This window comes from Choristoneura fumiferana, chromosome 25, assembly GCF_025370935.1.
Source record: "Choristoneura fumiferana chromosome 25, NRCan_CFum_1, whole genome shotgun sequence".
Lineage (NCBI taxonomy): Eukaryota > Metazoa > Arthropoda > Insecta > Lepidoptera > Tortricidae > Choristoneura > Choristoneura fumiferana.
In genome coordinates this window covers 118,925-126,653 of record NC_133496.1, presented here as the reverse complement: position 1 = coordinate 126,653, position 7,729 = coordinate 118,925, and the positions used below count along the sequence as shown (strand labels likewise).

The window sequence follows — 7,729 nt, the reverse complement described above, 5'->3', positions numbered from 1 at the left end:
TCGTGTTTGGATTCGTTTTGATCAGTATTTTATTCTACATACAATGCAATGGTGGCAACACGATGAGCTGATGCTGCAGCCAGGATATCCAGCACACTAGTACACTCTATAAAAAATAATAGCACATATGTCGTGTTTGGAATCGTTTTGATCAGTAATTGATTCTACATACAATGCAGTGGTGGCAACACGACGAGCTGATGTTACAGCCAGGATATCCAGCACACCAGTATACTCTTGAAAAAATAATAACAGATATGTCGTATTTGATTCCTTTTGATCAGTATTTGATTCTACATACAATGCAATGGTGGCAACAAGATGAGCTGATGCTGCAGCCAGGATAACCAACACACTAGTACAGTTTAAAAAGATATACTTATCAAAGTTTAAAAACATGAAATAAAAACTTAAATTTAAAATTTAAAAAACCCCCGACTTAAAAAACGCCAGCAAAAAATAAAAATAAAAACGCCCGAAAAAAACGCTGCTTGAAAAGACAATTAAAAAGTAAAAAATAATTATGCGCTACCTAGCTGTTGCCCGCGACTTCATCTGCGAAGAATTCGTTTATCTCTATCCCGCGGGGACTATGCTGATTTCCAGCAAAATTAGCCTAAGTTAATTTAGTTTAAAGTATCTAGTAATATTTTTTTATCTAAGCGTTGTCGGTGTCGGGGGACCGCTAAGGTTAATACTTTAAATAATACACATATTTAGTTTCATGTTAACCTTAGCGGTCCCCCGACACCGACAACGCTTAGATAAAAAAATATTACTAGATACTTTTAAACTAAATTAACTTAGGCTAATTTTGCGGGAAATCAGCATAGTCCCCGCGGGATAGAGATAAACGAATTCTTCGCAGATGAAGTCGCGGCAACAGCTAGGTAGCGCATAATTATTTTTTACTTTTTAATTGTCTTTTCAAGCAGCGTTTTTTCATCCTCCTTCTATGCAATCCGTTCTTTATGTAGCTGTTTGTGTGATCATTCATTCATCATTTTGGACGACCAGATGGCCTAGTGGTTAGAGAACCTGACTACGAAGCTTGAGGTCCCGGGTTCGATTCCCGTGTCGGGGCAGATATTTGTATGAAAAATACGAATGTTTGTTTTCGTTTTGGGTGTTTAATATGTATTTCAGTATGTATCTATCTATATAATTATATTTATCCGTTGCTTAGTACCCATAACACAAGCTTTGCTAAGCTTACTTTGGGACTAGGTCAATTGGTGTGAATTGTCCCGTGATATTTATTTATTATTTTTTATTTATTTATTATTATTCACTTCAACTCTCGTGGCACTACCTATACTACATTTTTAACAAGTAGAACGCCTGTATAATGTCATTGTGGCCTATTGGCTGGACCTATTTAATCTCAACCCCGTGGTCGTGGGTTCGAACCTGGGCTCACCACCTTAACATTAACCTTAGGACGTTATTTCATAAATGTGCGAAGTAAAAATAGATATATTATTATTTAAAAAGAAAAAAAAACGATAAACCTGCACACAAAAATAATCTTCTTAGCATCACCAAAAATGCTTTAAAAAGATTATGCTAATAAATTATTATAGGAGTATTTAAAAAAAAAATTAACAGTAACAATTTTTTTACAAATAACAAAATCATCACTAGTCCTAAAAACGTCGCAAAAACAAATATTTTTCATTCGTAAAGAAAAAACAAAAAGGTATTTACCAGGGGACACCCGGGTTTGAACCGGGGACCTCTCGATCTGCAGTCGAATGCTCTACCACTGAGCTATATCCCCGTTGACTAAGTTGTCGAAATTACGCTTTAGAAACCAAGAGCCTTACTTTCTGACGTCACAAGCTACTGTTTATCGGTTTTGTTGCGTTTTTTAGGATTCCGTAGTCCTACAAGGAGCCTTTTTACCCGACTGCCCGAAGGAGGGTTAAGTATGTTTTTCGAGCGTATGTATGTATGTATGTCCATTTCTTTGGTCCTCGCTGCAGCCTAAACGGCTGGACGGATTGTAACATATGAGGTATCATTGGATTCGTCATAACTGTCGGTGTGACATAGGCTATATAATATTTCAATATGGCGTCTGCAAAAAAAATGTGGCGAAGGAATAAAAAAATATATTTTGTATTGTAACAATATGGGAATCAAATAAAAGCTAATAATTAGCCCATTCTAAATATATACAGGTTATAAAACTTTTAATCTACTATTTTCACAGAAATATCAAAAAAGTATAAAATAAAAACATTAAATTAAAAAATCAATAAACCCGACTGCCTTAAAAACTAAAAGGAAGAAAATAAGTCTAGTGGTCTAGAACTCTGTAAAGAAGCTCATTTAAGATTCAACAGTCGGGACCCATTCGAATCTTAACCACCTCAAAAAATCCCTCTTACTCTCGTGTTAAATAATATAAGCGTCAGAGGGACGACAAGATACGCAGTTAGTATTTTACAGGCTTGTGCCCAGCAGTGGGACGTGGGCGGGATGATGATGATGATGATAATCCTTTTTAGGGTTCCGCAGCCAAAATGTCAAAAACGGAACCCTTATAATTTCGCCATGTCTGTCTGTCTGTCTGTCCGTCCGCGGCTTTGCTACTAACAATGCTAGAAATCTGTAATTTTGTACGAATTTATATGTAAACTATGCCGACGTAATGGTACAATAAAAAAAAATTACAGTACCTCCCATAGACGTAAAGTAGGGGTGATTTTTTTTACTCATCCAACCTTGTAGCGTGGGGCATCGTTGGATAGGTATTTGAAAACCATTAGGGGGTTGCTCAAACGATTTTTCGATTTACTTAGTGATTTGTTTGCAAAATATTCAACTTTAAATTGCAACTTTTCAGTAAAAGCGTCCCCCCCCCCTCTAAAATCTAAACCGGTAGGAAAACTATAACGTTTAACTTTTCTTGAGAATTATCAGTAGTTTAAAAGTAAATAGCAGACTAAGGTATAAAATATAAACTGGGAATATTCCGTACAAAATACGAAATCCCTAGAAAAAATTACTTATTTTTTTCGTAATGGCTACGGAGCCCTATTTTGGGCGTGTCCGACACGCTCTTGGCCTGTTTTTTGTATCTAGGTTACCAGTGTATTACTGGGCATTTTTTTTTGCAGAGTCACCGACCCCGTTTGTGGCTCTGATAGAGTGAGCGTTGATTGAAAAGCGTATGGTTCGCTGAACCCCGACCGGGGTTCCGTAGACCGATGAGTATATTTTTAGGGTTCAGTATTTCCCAATCATCATCATAGGCTTCCCACTATAATATAAATTCGAAAGTTTTTAAGTCTGTTTGTTACTTCATCACGTCTAAGCCACTGAACCGATTTAGATGAAATTCAGTATACAGATAGATTGAGTCCCAGATCAAACTGAAAAGTTGATAGTTTGTGCCTGCAACAGCGCACCACCGTCCCGCAGCTGGGTAGACAACACTATACCTACCCTGCGCGGCATAGCTTCACGCATCACGATGTTCGCCGTATAGCTCGTGGTAACGGACTCGTACTTGAACCCACGATCCCCTGCTTTAGATGCCATAGGTTAAACCACTCGGCCTGAATGAGGGCTATCGTTTTTTGTCTTTCTAGATGGCGCCACTGTTTAAATGTAGCTTTCAAAATCTGTTATTACGGGCGTGAAAACAAAGTTTACATTAAAATCATATTTAATACACCTTAAAACCGAACCATAAAAATATCGAGCATGCCACAGTGTTGCATAGTCCCCGTTTTGTTCGGAAATAAGGGAGGACAAAGGTTTCCGAAATACAAAACTGTCTCAAAACACAGACATTCATTGCCCCCGAACGCATATTTGCCATAATTAATTTCAGATATTGCAAAATATTCACAAAATTATTCTAATTATAAATAAACCCGCGTAGCTCACCCAAAAACTATGAGATTTGACATTTCGGAGACCTCACGCTACACTAGCGCCTCTAGTGGCGAATTCATACGCGATAGCCCTCATTGGCACCAATTATGTACAAAAAAATATAAATTTTGACATTAAAAGTTGAGTGACTAAACAACAAAATATTTGACGGCATTTGTGTACGTCGGGTACATAATTTAATCCTTTTTAAACTCCAAGTCACTTCTAAAGGTCAGGATAAGGTTTAAAAAGTTCTAGACCGTTTTGTCTAGAGAACCCTGTAATATATTATGATAATATACCTATGATACGAGTACCGCAAGGCAAAAGTATGGTAATTAGTTGATACTTATTCGGGCGTCTCCAAATTTTGAATAAATAAACGGTTATATTCTGGAATAAAATTGTAAACGTAAAACATAGACAACAATACGAAACCAGGTATAATACAGGTCAAGGACTTTCATTCATGATCATGAGCTACCATGAAACCACATGAAACCTTTTCAAAGGAAAAGTCATTACGATTTTCTTTGTTAATTATTGCGATATCACTATGACGTTTACTGTGAAATGGTTCCATGGTGGCTCATGAATTAAAGTCTTTGACCAGTTATATTAGGTACTTAGGTGAAATAGGTAGGTATAATAGTCAGAAAAAGCAAACGATGATTTCGACGTAGCTAAGCGGAGCTCCTATTACAAAAAAATTCAAATTCAAAATTCAAATGATTTATTCAGTAAATAGGCCGCAATGGGCACTTTTACACGTCATTTTTTTAAACTACCAGCGCTTTCGGAAAGACCATCATTGCCAAGAAGAATGCGCCGCAAGAAACTTGTCAGAAAGACATTTTTTTCATAAAAATATAATTACAAATAAAATACTTAAAAACTATATTATACAATTAAAGAAAAAAAAATACAAAAAATAATAATAAAAGAAATACAGGGATGTATGGGGTCCCTTAGTTACAATACTAAACACTAACTATATCTAAACTATATCTACGTTCAGTGGAAGTGTAGAATGCTTCCACCGTCATAAATTTTAAAATAATAATAACAATAATTTAGTTACATATTTACCTACCTACCTACCATCTACCTACACCTATTTAGCGTCATGTATGTCTTGTCTTCTTCCATTGTTATGTTGATTGTGATGTTTTTATGACGTTAAATAATGTGTTGAAGTAGTTTCATTCAGTTCATTCTTTCTTTCTTACTATTCCACGTGGCTGAGGCATTTCACGCCTAGATGAAAATACGAGTACTAACCTAACCGAAACTTTGTTTAACTCTCACAAAGGATCTAATTATGTTTTTTTTTAATTCGACTAAATGGGAAACGAGCGAGTGGGTCTCCTGATGGTAAGAGATCACCACCGCCCATAAACATAAACATTGCAGATGCGTTGCCAACCTAGAGGCCTAAGATGGGATACCTCAAGTGCCAGTAATTTCACCGGCTGTCTTACTCTCCACGCCGAAACACAACAGTGGAAGCACTGCTGCTTCACGGCAGGATTAGCGAGCAATATGGTGGTAGCAATCCGGGCGGACCTTGCACAAGGTCCTACCACAAAAAGTATAATTATGTAAAGTTATATTACGCCCCCTGATCTTTATATTATATAGATCTAAAATGTTAGTAGGTATGCATTACAATACAATAGTGGCGTTTTCCTAATGACCATTATGATATACTCAGCGGCACAAAATTTGACCCACTCTACATAAAAAATTTGGCCTACTCTACATACAAAATTTGGCCCACTACATACAAAATTTGGCCCACTCTACAAACAAAATTTGGCCCACTCTACATACAAAATTTGGCCCACTCTACATACAAAATTACCTACTAGTGCATACATTTAATGATTTGCCGCTCGGTATAGTTATAAGCGTACACTGTGCTTTTATTCTAGCATGGTGCGGGTGACATTTGATGCACCGTTTGTTTTACTCAAAAAAAGTTGCTACGATCTAAATATATGGAAGTGTATTTAAATTGTAAAATTCAGTTGTAAAATATTTGAACATAAAGAACTATGTTATATGAAATAAAGTTAACCTATCAGATATTTATAATCAATTAATAAAATTCAAAGCACAATTAAGTGAAGAAACGTAACACCAGAGACTCGTTTAGTGATGGGACCAAATGAATCTTGAGTTATATCGGTACTTATTAATTGGTAAGTAATGAAAATTCTTGTAAACTCCGTTTAGCCTTCTTTAAGTGGCAAATAATATTCCAACCTAGAATTTCACTAATATTCTCATCATAATAAGCGTAATATTCAGATTAATGATGACATTAATTAAGATTAAGATTTTAAATTTTTTCGTTTTATTGACTCAAGTTTCGACACTTTCACTGTCTAGTCTGTGATATTGCCATCTGTCACACGCAACATGCTACAGTGAAAGAACTCTACGAAAAGTTGTGCTAAATAAGTGTTTTGTAATTTTTCATCACACTTGCTCGTGAACAGTGTTGAAACATGAATAGAATAGAATAGAATAGAAATATTTATTCGCTATTCGCACAAAACATAATAAAAATACATTAAAGAACGAAAAAATAACAATAAGCGAACTCGCGAAGCGGTCCCAGCTCAGCATAGTGTTGGCCGGGTAGGCCAACGCTGGTCTTCCGCTGTGACCGCTTGGCGACTTCACGGAAGGCGACAAAATTTCCTAAAAAATAATAAACAAAAAGCTATAAAACCAAAATACAAAACTAATTACTTACAAATAAAAAAAAATAGTAATAATAATAATAAACAAAACACACAATGGAACTTACATACCTAACACAACATTAAAATGAAAATGAAAAATAAAAATGAAAAATGAAAAGATTTACAATTTAAAAACACTAACCACTTACAATTTGCACTGGCATAGACCACCGACGTCGATATGACACGGACAATCTGTCGATTGCCATGCCATATCCCATCCGTGGCCCATGCAGACTACCTTGGTTGTAACCCCCCAAATAAAACCCTCGACCTTAATGTGCTTGTCATGAAACCCGTGGTCGGTAAATGAGTCATTGCCCGTACTAATTTTCTTGTCATGAAGCCCAAGGTCGGTAAATGAGTTTGTTACTGCATGGCGTGCTGCAGCGCGGCGCGCGCAGTTCGGGCACATGCACATGCTGTGGGGGAAGGGGGGCGCGGAGCTGGCGCTGCCAATAGCGTAGTCAGCGGTATCCGCAATAATTGAAAAAATATTAGTTCCTTTTTCTTTTACAAATATACAATTTTACTCGCAAATGTGATGAAAAACATTGTATGTCGTACGGGCGGTAATAGATTTACGAACATCGACTCATTAAAGCCCTCAGTCTTCGACTTCGGGCTTCTAATAGACTCTCGTTCGTAATTCCTTGTTTACCGCCCTTAAGACACAATGTACTATAAACATTAATCCGGATTAACATACTTTTTATCCCGGGAAAATACAAAGTTCCCGTGGAATGTTGACGAAGTCTCAGCCAACAGCTATTACGTATAAAATAACACACAAAACATTATGTTTATGCCTTATCTATCTTTCAAGAACTTTTCCTCAGCCACAATTTTGCTTTGCAAGTAACATAGTTTTTAAGTTTTATGCGGAACAAAACGACCCAGCCGATATCCACAGTCACTGCGGCAACCGACTTTGTCTTCGTATTTATACAGTTCAAATTGCATTGTTGGCGTATAAGTATAAAATTAAGTTTTTAGGGAAAAAGTTACGGGTGGAAAAAGTATCTTTACACATGGGAGCCATTTTGAACTTAAAAGTCAGCTCGTTAGTTATCAAATGAATTACTGCT

General features: G+C 36.4%; 1 non-coding gene across 1 annotated transcript; it reads right to left on the bottom strand.

Moving 5' to 3' along the window:
- Positions 1-1,708: 1,708 nt before the first annotated feature.
- On the bottom strand, positions 1,709-1,780 carry TRNAC-GCA (transfer RNA cysteine (anticodon GCA)). Its single transcript has one exon. It is a non-coding gene; the product is annotated as a tRNA-Cys (tRNA).
- Between the last annotated feature and the right edge of the window lie 5,949 nt (positions 1,781-7,729).